Raw genomic sequence first — 16,335 nt, forward strand, 5'->3', positions numbered from 1 at the left:
TTGATTCTTTTGGTAATCATTCTACTTCTGGATCTTCTACGTTTACCTTTAAGAAAGGAAAGTTCAACCCATTGGTAAAAAAAACTGTAGATTATAATGCAATCACTTGTCATATTTGTAACAAAGGAGGACATTTTTGCAAATATCTGGTTCTTACTCTCAAAAAGCCAACCAGTTGTTTTGGTAATCCTTTTACTTATGTATCTTCTATATTTACTTTTAAGAAAGGAGAGTTCAACCCATTGGTAAACCAAATTGTAGATTATAGTGCGAAAACTTGTCATATTTGTAATAAAGGAGGACATTTTTCAAATGGGTACATATTTAGGTATGTTGTTTCAAAGAATAACAATCCACCTTTGCAGAAGGCTTTTACAGGAATACATATTTGTTCTCCTACTTTTAATCTATGGACTCATGCTGAATCTTTGCTTCATACTTCTGAACCTGGTAAAGCATGTACTTCAATTGGTCACTGGAGCTCCAATAAGAATTGACCAATCTGGATTCCAGATTATACAGCTATTAGTCATATGATACGTAACTATACACTCATGACTAGTACTGAAGAATATGTTGGGAAGGAGCATGTCGTGGTGGGTGATGGTAAGTGTTTTCCTATTACTCTGACTGGTACTAGTTCACTTCTTTTCATCCGGATCATGTTCTCTTTGTTCCTCATATTTAGCACAACTTGTTGTCAAATACTAAATTCACTCATGACAATGACCGTTCTTTTGATTTTGATTTTTTTTTTTTTGGGTGTAAAATAAAACTTATTCTCAATAAGAAGGTACTTGCAAAAGGACAAATGCAAGACAACCTATATCAAGTGAAAGTCATCCATGTCCTCTATGCTTTCCAAAAATGCACATGCTATAGCTTTTACCTCTTTTGTAGCTTTATCAATACTTTTGCAACAAGATTGGGTTATCCAACAGTACATATTGCGAAGAAATTCATTCAACTGAAGCAATAAAGATGTCAAATAAGGAATTTGATCAAGTTTGTTTGTCTTGTCATATTGGCAAAAGCAAGAGTTTTCCTTTTGTGTCTTCTCCTTCTAGGGATTGTTATCCTTTAGTTCCCGTGCATTGTGACATTTGGGGTCCAACACCTATATTTTCCAATGTTAGTTTTAGATATTTCATAATATTTGTTGATGACTATAGCAAGGTCAACTGGATTTCCCTATAAAGTGTAGAACTGACAGTATGAGTTGTTTCACATTGTTTAAATCTTCAATGAAAAATTCATTCGATACAAAGATTAAAGAATTTCAATGTGACGGTGCTTATGAGATTGTTAAGGAATCTTTCAAGGATTTTTTGGATTCAAATGGTATTTCTATGATAATTTCATGTCATATTATACATCAACAAAATGTTGTTGCTGAAAGAAAGGTTAGACAAATTATAGAAGTAGGCAATACTTTGTCCTTTAATGCTTCAATGCCTAAGAGGTTCTGGTTTGATGCCTTTTTAACTGCAATTTATCTTATCAATAGGATTCCAACTAAGCTCTTACAGCTCAAGCGTCCCTATGAAGTTCTGTTTAATAAGCTGCTTGATTATATCTTTTTGAAAGTGTTTGGTTGTATTTGTTTTCCACATCTAGCTTATTCTAGACAAGATAAACTTATCAATCTCTTATGTTTCTCTAGGTTATATCCCATTTCATAAAGGATACTGATTCTATGGTCAAATATCCAGAAAGGTGTGTACTTCTATTAATGTTGTTTTCAATGAGACTATTTTTCATTTTGTTGGTTCTTGTATTGTTACTCAGGATTCTTCTGTTGTTACTTATGTTATTTCTTCTTTACCAGATGTTTCTCTTCTGCAATCAACTTCAGATTCTACTACTTGTGAGGTACTCTCTTCTGCACCTCATGAACATTCTACTGTTGTACTTCCTTCAGTTAATACAAGATCTAAATCTGGTATAGTTAAGAAGAAATCTTTAGGTACTGATTTTGTAGCTTTATCACATACTAGACATCTACTTCCCACTTGCTTTTAATGTTATTTTGTATAAAATGATTGAACCTAAAACTGCTTGTTCTGCTAGTCTTGTGGAACCTAGAAGTTTTAAAGAAGTATCTAAGAATCCTAAATGGGTAGTCACCACGCAGAATGAATATGATGCTTTACATGACAATGATACTTGGGAGGAAGTTCCTTATGTTCCTGGCATGAATATACTTGGTTGTAAATGGGTTTACAAAACCAAGTTAAAATCTAATGATACTCTAGAGAGGTTCAAATCTAGATTAGTGGCCAAAGGGTATGATCAAGTAGACAGTGTTGATTTTGAAGATACTTTTAATCCTGTAGTAAAGGATACTGCTATCAGGTGCATCTTGAGTATTGTTGAGCATTAGTTGGCCAATGAGACAGTTAGATATCTCCAATGCATTTCTGCATGGAGATTTACATGAGGATGTTTAAATGGAACAACCACCAGGTTTTGTATCTGCAGAACATCAATCTAAAACAAGCACCCTAGGGTTTGGTATGATAAGCTTAGTGGTTTTCTGTTGCAGTATGATTTTATTAAGTCCGAGATGGATAATTCAATGTTTATTTTCAATAAGTATGGTGCTCAAGTTATACTTTTGGTTTATGTGGATGATATAGTCATAGTGGGTTCTACTGATGAGCTTTTACAGACTTTAATTTCTTATGTTAAACTTGTATTTTCCATGAACTATTTTGGTCCTCTTAGCTATTTTCTGGGAATAAAAGCAACTTTGAATATTCTTTAAATTCTTTAGTTTTGACGCAAAATAAATACCCTTTGGAGTTGCTTAATAAGTTCGATATGGTTGACTGCAAACATTGCAAAACTCCAGTAGCTAGTGGGAAGATAGTTTCTTTGTATGATGGGATTTTATCAGAAGATGTTGCTTATCATATGAGGATTGTTGGTATTCTTTAGTATTTGACTCTTACAAGACCTGATATCAGTTTTGTTATCAATTACATTTATCAGTTTACGCATCATCCAGCAGATGTTCATTTACAGTAGGCCAAGTGATTTTTTTGGGTATGTCAAAGGGTTACTTGGTTCTGGTGTTACACTCTACGGAGGGGATAGTTCTTCTATTATAGTATATTGTGAAAGTGGTTGGGATGGTTGTCCTGATAGTAGAAAATCTCAACTGGTTATTGTGTGTTCTTGGGAAAGAAATTAGTTGCTTGTTCATCCAAGAAACAACCTAGTTTGTCCAACTCTTCTAAAGAAGCTGAATACAAATATTTGGTTGTTGCAGCTTCAGAATTCATATGTGTGCCTTAATTGCTTCACAACTTACATGTTTCTTCTAACTATCCATGTACTATTTTTTTTGTGATAATATTGGTGCTGCTCATTTTGCAGATAATTCTATTCTACATGCCTGCACCAAATATGTTGAAGTTGATTATCACACCATCTGGAGTTTAATTGCTACTGGTTTTTTAGTGGTCCAATATGTTCCCTCCCTGTTGCATATTGATGATATACATACCAAGGGAACTGCTAAGAATATATTCTTCAGCTTATAACAAAAACTGATGCACTATATCTAATCCTCAGTTTGAGGGGGGTTGTTGACACACACTGCTCTTGTGTCTGTCATTAGTATTTAGTGTGTCTGTGTGTTTAGCATTCATAGTCTTTAGATTCACATGTGTTACTCGTTTTATATGTATAACGGTTACTCTCATTTTAGTCAGTCAGTGTACGGAAACTGTCTTTAATTATCTGACAGACTGTCACCGCCTTTTATCTTTACTTTCCCTTCTTGATTGAATTACTTTATAAGCATCTCTATAATCTCTTGTAAAGTTTGATCAGTTTTCAATACAACTTAATACTGTTCTTATGTGTCCAAGGTCTTATGAATTGATTATAAGTTAAGAATCTGTCTGAGTCGGTCGACTTCGAAGTTTCAAGTTTGTAAGGTATCGTTATAACCCTAAACCCACTCTTCAAAAAAACATTGAGTTGGTTGAAATGATTAATGTCCTACAATTGCATTAAATTAACCAAAAATCACCCAACTCATTTAACTTAATTCACATGATACTATGATCAATTTGTAGAAATTGGCATTGAGTTGATTATCCAAATTATTTTTTTGGAAAATAAAATCATTTCACATATTTAAGCATGCAAAGAAATTAACCACTCACATATAATCCTCCCGATCAAGTGATAGGGAGACTCGATATTTATTTTAAAGGAAGATTCTTATATTCCAATAATTCACTTGTTTTATTATAATTTTGAGAAAAACTTCAAGTTGGATCTATGGATTCTACCAGATTTGTTGTTTGTAGTTTTGCTATGTGATTTGGATGTAGTATTCTTGATCCAAATCAAAACATTTAAACGGCCACTATTACAATTCAATCCAATTGAGACGGTAGGAATTTTTTTTGATTTTTATGCCGTATAACTATGTAGTAAAGAGATTTGAAGGTCTTTATTGTCTCTTTAAATACTCAGTATCCACTGAAAACTCCAGAGTCAGTCTGTAACCGTTACTGGATCATAAAATTATCTGAGGGTTGCCTTATTTTCAGAAAAAAGTAAGGATTATTATCAAAACTTAACACTCTAATTATAACAAATCGAAAGCCATTTGACATTTTTCAATGAAAAGTGGATCGAATATGACATAATTATGATGAAATTAAAATGAAGGACAGAAAAACCATTCCATAACATTCATATTTCTTTACTATATAGAAAAGTCACCTTTCAGTACCCCAATAATTTTATAATTTCATCGTAATTTTCTCAAATTTTACTATGATTCTATTCTAGTGACCAAGTTTCTTTCCGTTTTATAAAATTCATTACTATCTTTTTCTTCATGTTATAATTCATTTCTCGAGAACTATCATTCTTCTTCTGCATCCACAAAAGCGTCTCAAAGTTCTCTATGACTAAGGGTGGGTTTGGTAATGCCTTCAAAAAGCACTTTCAAAACATATATATGGTAATAATTTTTGACATTGGTGTTTGGTAAAAGATTTTTGAAGTGCTTTTAATCTAAACCACTTCCAAAACTCCCCAAGTTCTAAAAGCTGAAGAGGATGAGCTTTTAAAAGCTACAGAAGCATAAGCTTTGATCCCACCTAATTTTAAAGCTTGATTTATCTATTCTATCGCTATTCTATTTTATAAATGACAAAAATTATCCTTAAATTTAAATACAAACAAATTTTCACTCCTTATATTTTATTCTTTAAAGATCTTTTTTTTTTCTTTTCAAAATTTTTTTTGATTTAATTTATGAAAAATAAACTATTATGAGTTTGTAATAGTTTATTATTATGAGTTTATAATCTACTGATATAGTCTTTGAAATCAGGCTATCATGGTCTTTGTAATTTATCTTTTTATTTTTAACGTAAACTTTTCTATTAAATAAAAATAAATAATTACTTAAATTTAGCTTGATCTTTTGTTTGAAAACTATATCTATAATAAAAAGTGTTACGTAAAATAATCTTAACAATAATAATAAACCAAGACAACGTAGAAACAAAACAATTCTCATTTTTCTTATCAATCAATTTAGGATGGTGAGATTTTTCATAAGGAGTAGTAACAATGACTACTAGACAAGTGATGTTTATCTCTTGATTTTAAGTTCGCGATCGAAAATTTTAAGCTTCCCGACAAGCGTATTTCGCGAAAAAATATCAAGGTTATTTCCCTCAACGATGGCATGCTTTTTAGATTCGTAGTTAGATGGCAGCGATCTGAGGATCTTCATCACAATTTCCTTTTCAGGAATAGTCCTACCCAGTGCACGGGATGCATTAACAATTTCAAACATTTTGTGATAAAATTCATCAAATGAATCTTCCTCTGCCATATGAAGGTTTTCCCACTCGGAGTTAAGGTTTTGAAGCCTAGCTTCCTTTTCGCTGGTGTTACCTTCAAATACAGTTTCTAAAGTATCCCAAGCATCTTTAGACGTGGAGCAAGAAACCACATGGTGTCGAAGATCTGGGGTAATGGCATGCATGATGGCATTCAAACCGTCGGATTTTTGCTTTGCATCAAGTGACTCAGTAGCAGTATATGTACCGATATTTTTAGGCATGGTAGCATTTTCAACTATAACGACGGGAACCTCGTAGCCATTAACAACATAAACCCATGATTGGAAATCACGCGATTGAAGAAAAGTACGCATAACAATTTTCCACCATAGGTAGTTTGAGCCATCGAAGACTGGTGGTACGTTTACTGAGACAGCACAACTGTCCATATAGTCATATCGCTACAAACACAGACTTGTAAGGTCTTAAACGTGTTTGCCTGCTCTGATACCAATTGAAAAAGCGGGGGTCTAACAACACCACCCAATATGTCGCTTAGCAATCTGTATGGACAAACTCGAATATACTTTTAAGAGAATCAACAAGACTCAATCAATTAAAAGTATATCAACGAGTGTATATCTCTCTTCTTGATTTGATTTACTCAAGCAGGAACTGCGAGTTCTAATCAAATACAAGGAATAACTTGGATGGTACCAAAGACCAATATCCAAGGATCAATCAATGACAATCAACAACCAAAGGTTGGATTACTCTAATTGATAATCTAACGCACAACCTATATTATTTCAATTATAAAGATAAAACAATATAATGCGGAAATTGAAATAACATAGACACCAGAAATTTTGTTAACGAGGAAACCGAAAATGCAAAAAAACCCAGGGACCTAGTCCAGATTGAACACACACTGTATTAAGCCGCTACAGACACTAGCCTACTCCAAGCTAACTTTGGATTGGACTGTAGTTGAACCCCAATCAGTCTCCCACTGATCCAAGGTACAGTTGTACTCCCTACGCCTCTGATCCCAGCAGGATACTGCGCACTTGATTCCCTTAGCTGATCTCACCCACAACCAAGAGTTGCTACGGCCCAAAGTCGAAGATTTGACAATAAACAAATCTGTCTCACACAGACAAGTCTATCAAAGGATCAATATGTCTCCCACAGATAAACCCTAAAAGGTTTTGTTCCATCTTTTGATAATAATCAAGGTGAACAGGAACCAATTGATAATCCGGTCTTATATTCCCGAAGAACAGCCTAGAGTTATCAATCACCTCACAACAATCTTAATCGTATGGTAGCGAAACAAGATGTTGCTGAATCACAAACAATGAGACGAAGATGTTTGTGATTACTTTTTATATCTTGCCTATCGGAGATATCAATCTCAAGCCAATCAATATGATTGTACTCATACGATAGAAGATGCAAGATCAGATCACACAACTACGATAAAAGTAGTATCGGTCTGGATTCACAATCCCAATGAAGTCTTTAAGTCGTTAACCTGGTTTTAGAAGAAGAAAACCAAAGGTTAAAGGAGAACCGACTTTAGTATGCAAACTTGTATCACACGTGAGGTGTGGGGATTAGTTTTGCACAGATACTAGAGTTCCCCTTATATAGTCTCTTAAATCAGGGTTTGCAATTAAGTTACCTTGGTAACAAAGCAATCAATATCCACCGTTAGATGAAAACCTGATTTAGATTCAAGTTAATATTTCTTAACCGTTAGATCGAAAACTTAGCTTGTTACACACACTTGACAATGCACGCTTCTAGGTTTGTTAACCGTACCCAAACGTATGCACTTGTTGGTTCAACAATAGTTAACCAAAAGGTTAGCCATATGAGCATTCCATATTAACCACGTTCTTCTTCACCATAACTAGTTCAAATGATTTCAAATGAACTAGTTAGAGAGTTGTTCAATTGCAAGGAAATCTCATGTACTACATAAGACATAATTGAAGCAAAGATGATTTGATTCACTTGAATCGGTTCATGAACTTTTATAGCCACGGTTTGCAAACTGCATTTCTTAGTCTTTTAAAGTTTAAGTTCATAAATCATCTTCAGATATATAACCTTCTCAAGTTCGCAGACTAGGTTCGCGGACTTAAGTTACCGGGCAGAGTTTACAATCTCCAACAGAAATTCTCGGGTATGCGAACTTCGCCAATTCGCGGACTGGGTTCGCGGACTTAGTTTCACGCAAGTAGTTTGTCACCTCCAGCAGAAATTCTCGGGTTTGAGAACTTCGAAAGTTCGCGGACTTGGCTCACGCCATTTTTCCGGTTCTCTTGATCAACAAAGTTCGCAAACTTTAGCTCAAGGAATAGGACTTATACATAAATGTGTTTCCACAACAATGCTTATGTCCACCATTGGTTATGTAATCTAAACTCTCATTTCAATCATTGAAACATTCTTAGAGGACGTTATACAGTTGTTACACCATTTCTCGTCAAAGCAATTTTCAAGATGATTGAAACATATCATGACTTTCGTCACATGGTAAAGATAAACTTGGTTAACGCGAAAAGCTTATCAACTTATATTTCGAGATATAGATAGGTGAGGTATACTCAGCTCGAAATACCAAATGTGTATAATCAAAGTCTATATATATAGCATACGACTTATTGTCTCAAAGAGTAGGAGATAGAGTAGATAGACTTTTGAGTGATAGATAAGTTCAAGTTTTCACATACCTTTTTGTCGAGAAGTTCCACCGGTTCCTTGAGTAGTTCTTCTACTTGTATGATGAATCGCCATGAAGTCCTTGAGCTCAACTACACTTTCTATCCTAGTCCGAGACTTAGCTATAATAGACTAGAAACAAGACTTATAGTTTTTATCACTAACATTGACAAACATGCTTGAGATAGCAACGCATGCGAGTTCGACCGAGTAATGTTCTAACAGCTTCATTTAATATATCATTCCTCAGTTCTAAACCTGTTTTCTTCGGCACCCATAAACGATTCCTGAAACGAAGAGCCTCATCAGAATGCAGCTTCCAGTCCTTGTTGTCCCTGTCATTTTCCATGTCTAAATACCTTACGAAATCTTGACTTTCAATCTGAGCCTTGACTATCCTCTGAATCAATGTAGATTGTACAGTCATTTGAGCCAAGTACTCTTTGCAAACACTACCATCATCAGTTTTTTGGAATAAATAATCCGCAACTTCATCCAATAACTACCATTCCTTGATCATTAACTGTGCCAGAATCCCCTCCTTCTTACGACTAAGAGCATCAGCCACTATATTTGCCTTACTCGGATGATACAATAAAGTATAGTCATAGTCTTTCATGTACTCTGTCCAGTGTCTTTGCCTCATGTTCAATTCCTTCTGAGAAAACAAGTATTGCAAACTCTTATGATCTGAATACAACCTGAATTTCTCACCATATATGTAGTGCCTCCATATCTTCAAAGAAAACACAACAGCTGCCAACTCCAAATCATGCGTAGGGTAATTCTTTTCATGAATCTAACTTCCTGGAAGCATAAGCGATAACATGTATACTCTGCATTAACACACACCCAAGCCCAACATTAGATGCATCTGTATAAACTGTCCCTGGACTCGGTACTTTCAACACCGGTGAAGAAGTTAAACGTCCCTTCAGCTCTTGAAATGCAGACTCACACTCAGTCGTCCATTCAAATTTAACCCCTTTCTGTGTCAATCGACTCAATGGAGAAGCAATAACAGAAAAACCCTTCACAAACCGACGATAATAACCTGCCAGACCTAAGAAACTTCGGATTTCTTAAACTTTCCTTGGTTGTTGCCAATTCAGAACGCTGTCAATCTTTGAAGGATCTACTGCGATTCCCCCACTTGAAACCACATAACCAAGAAATTTAACCTCATTCAACCAAAATTCACATTTACTAAACTTTGCATAAAGCTAATTTTCACGCAGAGTTTGAAGAACATTCCGCAAACGTAATTCATGATCTTCACGAGTCTTTGAATAAATCAGAATATCATCAATGAATACAATCACACATACATTCAAATATGGCCAGAGTATCCTATGCATCAAATCCATGAAAGCAGCTGGTGCGTTAGATAAACCAAAAGGCATAACAAGATATTCATAGTGCCGTAACGCTGTCCTAAATGCTGTTTTTGGAATATCACCTTCCTTGATTCTTAACTGATGATACCCTGTCCTAAAGTCAATCTTAGCATAGAAATTAGCATCTTTCAACTGATCGAACAAATCATCTATCCTTGGAAGTGGATACCTATTCTTAATAGTGACCTTATTCAACTTTCTATAATCCACACATAACCTGAACGTATTTATCTTTCTTTTTCACAAATAAAACAGGAGCACCCCATGGAGAAAAACTAGTGGAATAAATCCTAAACTTAATAACTCTTCTATCCGTGACTTTAACTCTTTCTTTTCACAAGAAGCCATATGGTAAGGATTTTTCGAAATTGGAGAAGTTCCTGGCAGTAAATCAATGCAAAAATCTATGCCTCTCTTAGGTGGTAACCCTGGCAGAACATTAGGGAACACATCTTTAAATTCACGCACTACAGCTATTGACTCTACTGTCACCGTATCCTCAGTGATACAAGCAAGCAAACCAAGCCCATTTTCACCACTAGCCTTTTTCAGTTTCTGAAACGAACTCTGTGGCTTTATGGAACCCACAAACGGAGATTTACCAGGAAAATGAAATGTTATACTTTTGCATAACAATCCACACTAGCATGATATTTAGCTAACCAATCCATACCTAATATGATATCAGAACCACACATTTCTAACACTATCAAGTCTGCAAAAAATTCTTGGTCATTAACCATCATCACACATTTCTCGCAAACTCGAAAAGGAAAGGTTTTTCTCCCTAGTGGTGTAGCCAAAGCTAAAATTTTGTTGTTACATATCATGTCCAACTCCAGTTCAGTAGCTATGCTTAGATTTATAAATGATTGGGTAGAATCAGTGTCTATCAGCACATGAATTAGATGATTGAATAATAACATCTTACCTTCAACTACTTGATCGGTCGCCGAACCATCCCCTTCTACCATGGTATAAAACACTTGACTCTCTTCTGATGTTTCTTAGATAAAAGTTACTATTGGCTCCATTGCATATGCCGTTCCTTGTTGGGATAACCCTGCTGGTGGGTTCTTTGGGCAATCTCTCCTAAGGTGACCCCCTTCACCGCAGGCATAACATTTGAAGGTTGGTGCAGCCGAACGTACTTGCTGGAAACGTACACATCTTCCTTGCTGGAAACGTACCCATCTTCCTTGAGGTCTAATTGCAGGTGGACGCTGGAAACGTACCCATCTTCCTTGAGGTCTAACTGCAGGTGGACGCGTTGTAGGTGGTATTGATGCTGATCCTGTTGATCATGGTCTTATTGATGGTCTGAAAAAAATCTGATAGGAGCAGAAAACATTGGCCGTTTTGCTGGTCCTTGTCTTGCTGAAAATTGTTGTGGCCTTTCACTAACTCGTGTTGCAAGTTGATCCTCCATCTCCTTTTCATAATCAAGAGACTGATTCAAAGCATCCTCATATGTCCTGATTCGTAAACATGAGAGTTGCTTTCGCATCTCGGAATCCAATCCCCTGATAAATTTCTTCGCTTTAGCCTCATCCGTGGCTATCAACTCTGCTTCGTAACGTGACAACCTTATAAATTTATCATTATAAGCGTTAACGGACATACCCCTTTTCTAAAAACATGAACTCATAAAATTTCCTATCTCTTGCCGGATCAGGTACATACTTGTCCATAAACAAAACTTTAAACCTATTTCAGGTACATCACCCGCTTTCATTACTGCCTTCCACCAATCTCGCGCTGGTCCTCGAAATATGTAGGTAGCATTACTTCATCACCCGCTTTCATTACTGCCTTCCACCAATCTCACGATGGTCCTCGAAATATGTAGGTAGCCAACCTGACCCACATATCTCTATCATCGATTACATGTTCTAAAACATGTTGCAATCATTCTTCCGCTTTCTCGGGATTTGGTGGGCTGCCATTAAATTCTTCTGGAGCGAGCTTTATATACAGTGGAAGTAACTGTCCAAGTTGATTTTGATTTTGTGCTGGCATAATCAGATTCCCTTGGTTCGAAGTTTGACCTGCACTCCCTGAGTTGTGTCTTGGAGGCAAAATCCCAAGCCTTTCTTCCAATAACAGTTGATGTTGCCTCATCTCTGCCATAGACTTCATTAATATCTCCAGATTACTACTCTCAATATGTTGTTCAGTTCCACCCTCCAAACTTTGATTTTCATTATTGTCTGCCATTCTCTACCACCGCAACAAGAATATAAATCTTAATGTCTAAAACTTTACAAGACATATTATAAGCATACTACTCACAAACAACAACAAATAACAACTACCATATTCAATAAGATTTTTATTCTTGATGTCCTTTAACTCTAGCTTTTACTAAGCGCCCTATAAGACCTACTAATGGGCTCTGATACCAACACTGTAGCGCCCCAATTCCCTAATCTGAGTTTAAAACACTATTTCATACTAGGGTGCTAAGAACAGTAATAAGGGTCCGAAATACTGATGTTGAAAACAAAAGGAAAGAACAAAGACAGCACAAGAGTATACAGACCTGGACCCAAGATAGCTATATTCAGTACATTACTAACTATTTACATACAAAGAGTTGGAGATAGATAATATACACTACACATTAGTTGGTACTTCACTTACATGCAAAAGTACATCACTCTCAAGTTCTACCTACACAGATCTGCCCCCAAAAAGTTACCGGCAGTTACCTTTCTATATACAAGTTAAAAACCCTTTACTCGACCCATACATTAATCTCTTCTTCAGCCGTGTCAACACCAGTTACATCAGAGCTTCCTGCCACTAAAAGGAGATGGAAGGGTGAGCTAAACAAGCCCAATAGATACTTACACTTCTCAAAAGTAATCATCAAAGTTGAGTTTCAAACCATGCAAGTTTCCCAAAACACAGATAAACATTTGAATCACTGAAATGAACAACCAAGTATTCCAGATATTAAAACAAGATCAACACTCGCATAACAATCATGTACATGGAATTTACTCCTCCTTCAAACAATGTATAATATTCAATGCCAAATTCCAGCACCTAGATAGTAATACTGCGGTGTATCGCCCTAGCCATGGCATAAAATCTCGAAAGAAAGTAGTTATAAAATGGAGGAGCAAAGTTCCTATGTACCACAGATGGAAACTCTTGTTTCCCATAACATACATACAGGCAAGCCACATTTTAGGTCCTTTCTAAGTAAAAGAAAGGCCAAAAGAATCAACAGAACTTTAGGGAATCAAAGACCAGCAATATATGAGTTTTGTTTAAGTGCATAAGTAAGTTTTGTGAAAAGACATTAATGGTACAAAAGAGTAATATAAGTTCCCACCTTTACCCGCTACTCAAACCTTAACCTTTGCAGTTCGCCTATCGAAGCCAGAGATACCTTAAGCACACAGAAATTAAGTTAGAAAATAACGAACTTACCGAAACTGACCTATACATAACATTACAGACTAATCTATCCCTTAACTATGGCCTATAAACAACGAGTTGTAGCACTTAACATCAATCTGAAAATATTGGAGTAACCTGTAAACATTGACAGTAGAAACTTAAAGCTAGTTCAAGAAGTGAAGGTGTCAATTTTGTTGTTACTCCAGTTGAGTCAAATCTCAAAACATACAAATCTGACAATGACATTGAATAACACACTGGAATTGTTGTTCACAAAGCTAAAATTCTCAAGAAGTCATCCTAACCTAGTTCAATCCCAAAACAGTCTATAATCAGACCCAAAAGTCAATAAACAATGTATGAAACTTTTCTGAAATGACGACGTTAATTCCGATCCAACAAATTTGCTTAAGAAGTCTAAAATTCAAAGTGAAATGGGAGACTACACTATATTTGATTCTAATTCCTAACAAATTAAACCCCTATCATGAACCCACAGTGAGAGGTCAAAACGAGAATTGGATTCAAGTAAATCCTAAGATTTTCGGTGTTCACAGCTTCCTAAATATCACTAATTTCCTCCTTACTTCGAATTCCAATCCAATCATGATTCAGAACTAGGCAGAGATGAAATCAAAACCTTTAAAAAAAAAACTAGGTTTTACATACTTAATTTTAGTAGAAAAATTGCTAAAATCTGAGGGAATGAATCATTGAATAAACTGTAAAATTCTCAATCTGTTGAAAAAATATGTGTAATCAAGGTTGAACCATACCTCCAATCTTCAATCAGGAGGACATAAGAAATCCATTTCTTTTACTCTCAAATTTCCTATCAGTCGACGAAATTCAGAACACCAAACACCTCACTTTCAATCACTAAGGTTCATAGAAAAATTGGGTAGAATTTTTCGACGTTCGTGGTTGAATTTTTCTTCTTCTTCTCACCTGAGTTTCTCGTGGGTTTCTCTGTGAGTATTCTCTTTCAGTGACCAGGTACCAAATGTCTCAGATGGATAAACCATAAGAGTTTTGACACAAACTCATTCCGAAACTACCCCTAACCAGCTTACTAACCAAAGCATGACACGGACCCTAGGTGTCGAAGTGAAACTCCGCCACAGTTCTAGCCAAAAATAAATAAGTGAAAATGTAGTCCAAGTGCAACTCATCTGATCTGCACAACTTAACATGTTATTAAGCCAAATTCACAACCACAGTACGAGGCATAAAAGCACCTTGATTAGTCGATAATCAAAAAGTAAATACTGGGTTTTTACATCCTTTTTCATACTTACAATCTTGGAATCGATTTGTCACACTTCCAAACAAGTTTAGAATTGGTTCATCTGATTTCCAAGAACTACGTGATTGATTATCCTATCAAATCACTAAACATGGATTTCACGGTTTTACCAAAACAAGTTTCGGTTCTACCTCCATGTGGGTACTAGAATTAGTCACGCTAGTTACCAAAACTTGGTTGACTAGGTACTAGAATCGGTTCCCACATATATATGGTATCTAACTTGTATTTGGTGCACATGTCCATAGGATCGGTTCCCAATGTCTAAAAACGTGTTGCACATGTTCATAGGATCAGTTCCCAATAACTAGAAACTTGTTGCACCTCTTACAAGGATCGATTCCCCTTTTGTGATCGGTTGCACCTCTTACTAGGATCGGTTCCCCTTTTCCTAGCGTTGGTCATACCAATTACAACAAATCGATCATACCATCTCAGGTGATTACTTAAGATCAGTTTCACTAATAACAGTCATACCAATACAAAAGTCAGGCCTTGTGAATAGTTTTACCAAGAACATAAGCAAGTCATGAGCGGTTATACTAAACACACATATTGGTAATTCAAAATATTTGCAAGGAATAACAATATCAATAAGCCTAGCGATTTCCCTTTCGGTTCATAACACAAGTTTATGAATTGTACTTCCTTTAAACTAATGTAAAAACATTAATTCCTAGGACGAAATATTCACCTCATACCCATACATAATCACAATAGCATTCATACGATTATGTCGATGTCTTATATACGAAGTTCAAAAGATAAGCGTTATACTTCGTATTGTATTCCTTAATACTATGTATAACTAGAGTATAATCATTCACAACTTCACAGTTATGTTTTCAATATGCACGACTTGAAAGATACGTTAGGGAATGAAACAGTTCAAGTCAAATATTACTAACCTCAAGTGGAAGGATGATGTCGTCGTTGTAGCTTCTTACTTCATCACATGCTTAAAGTCTTCACGTGATACTTGTAATGTCTCATATCCTAATACTTTCAAGCTAACCTATACGAAGTTGACTCTTGTAAATAATCAAGCGACTCTTTAAATGAGTTTTGATTCACTAAAATATGATAACCAAACTTGACATACCAACGCTTGGTGGGTTCAACCGAGCTATGCTCTAACAATCTCCCCATTTGTCAATTTTAGTGACAAAACTCTTACATCATATGGATAAAAAAAATTACAAGAATTTATTACACATCGCTTGATTCCCGAATTCAACAACACAATAATCTGTATACATTCAATCCATAAATGTCGTTGTTGACATTATAATAACAAAGATAATACTCCCCCTAAAGGTAAGATAGGTAGATTTTTCAATCCGCACGTCTTTGTTATTCCAATCATCATATGATATGTTACTCTCCCTTAGTCTATGCTTTACTCTTTCGTTAGATATAACGTTTAAGCACCATTGTCTTTTACCTTAGTGATACCAAATTAATACAAATCAATATAAATATCACTTGTTTACTCCATATATTTCTCCCCCTTTTCGTCATAAAATGACAAAGGTTCGAGCAAATAAAAAAGCAAACCGAAAGGATCTTACAAATCTTATAACACTTGCAAAACTTATAAGAGTTAAGCACGAGGGTTCCACACACCATTTTTGATAACCAATATCAAAACCGAAACTACAAA

The 16,335-nt window shown here is 35.5% G+C and overlaps 1 long non-coding RNA gene across 1 annotated transcript; it reads right to left on the minus strand.

Annotated features, from left to right (window-relative positions):
• Window positions 1-12,490: 12,490 nt before the first annotated feature.
• Window positions 12,491-14,354, minus strand: LOC113276087. Its single transcript, XR_003323951.1, has 3 exons — window positions 14,143-14,354; window positions 13,299-13,355; window positions 12,491-12,760 (listed from the first exon to the last, which is right to left on the minus strand). It is a non-coding gene; the product is annotated as an uncharacterized LOC113276087 (long non-coding RNA).
• Between the last annotated feature and the right edge of the window lie 1,981 nt (window positions 14,355-16,335).

Source organism: Papaver somniferum, chromosome 4 (assembly GCF_003573695.1).
Source record: "Papaver somniferum cultivar HN1 chromosome 4, ASM357369v1, whole genome shotgun sequence".
NCBI lineage: Eukaryota > Viridiplantae > Streptophyta > Magnoliopsida > Ranunculales > Papaveraceae > Papaver > Papaver somniferum.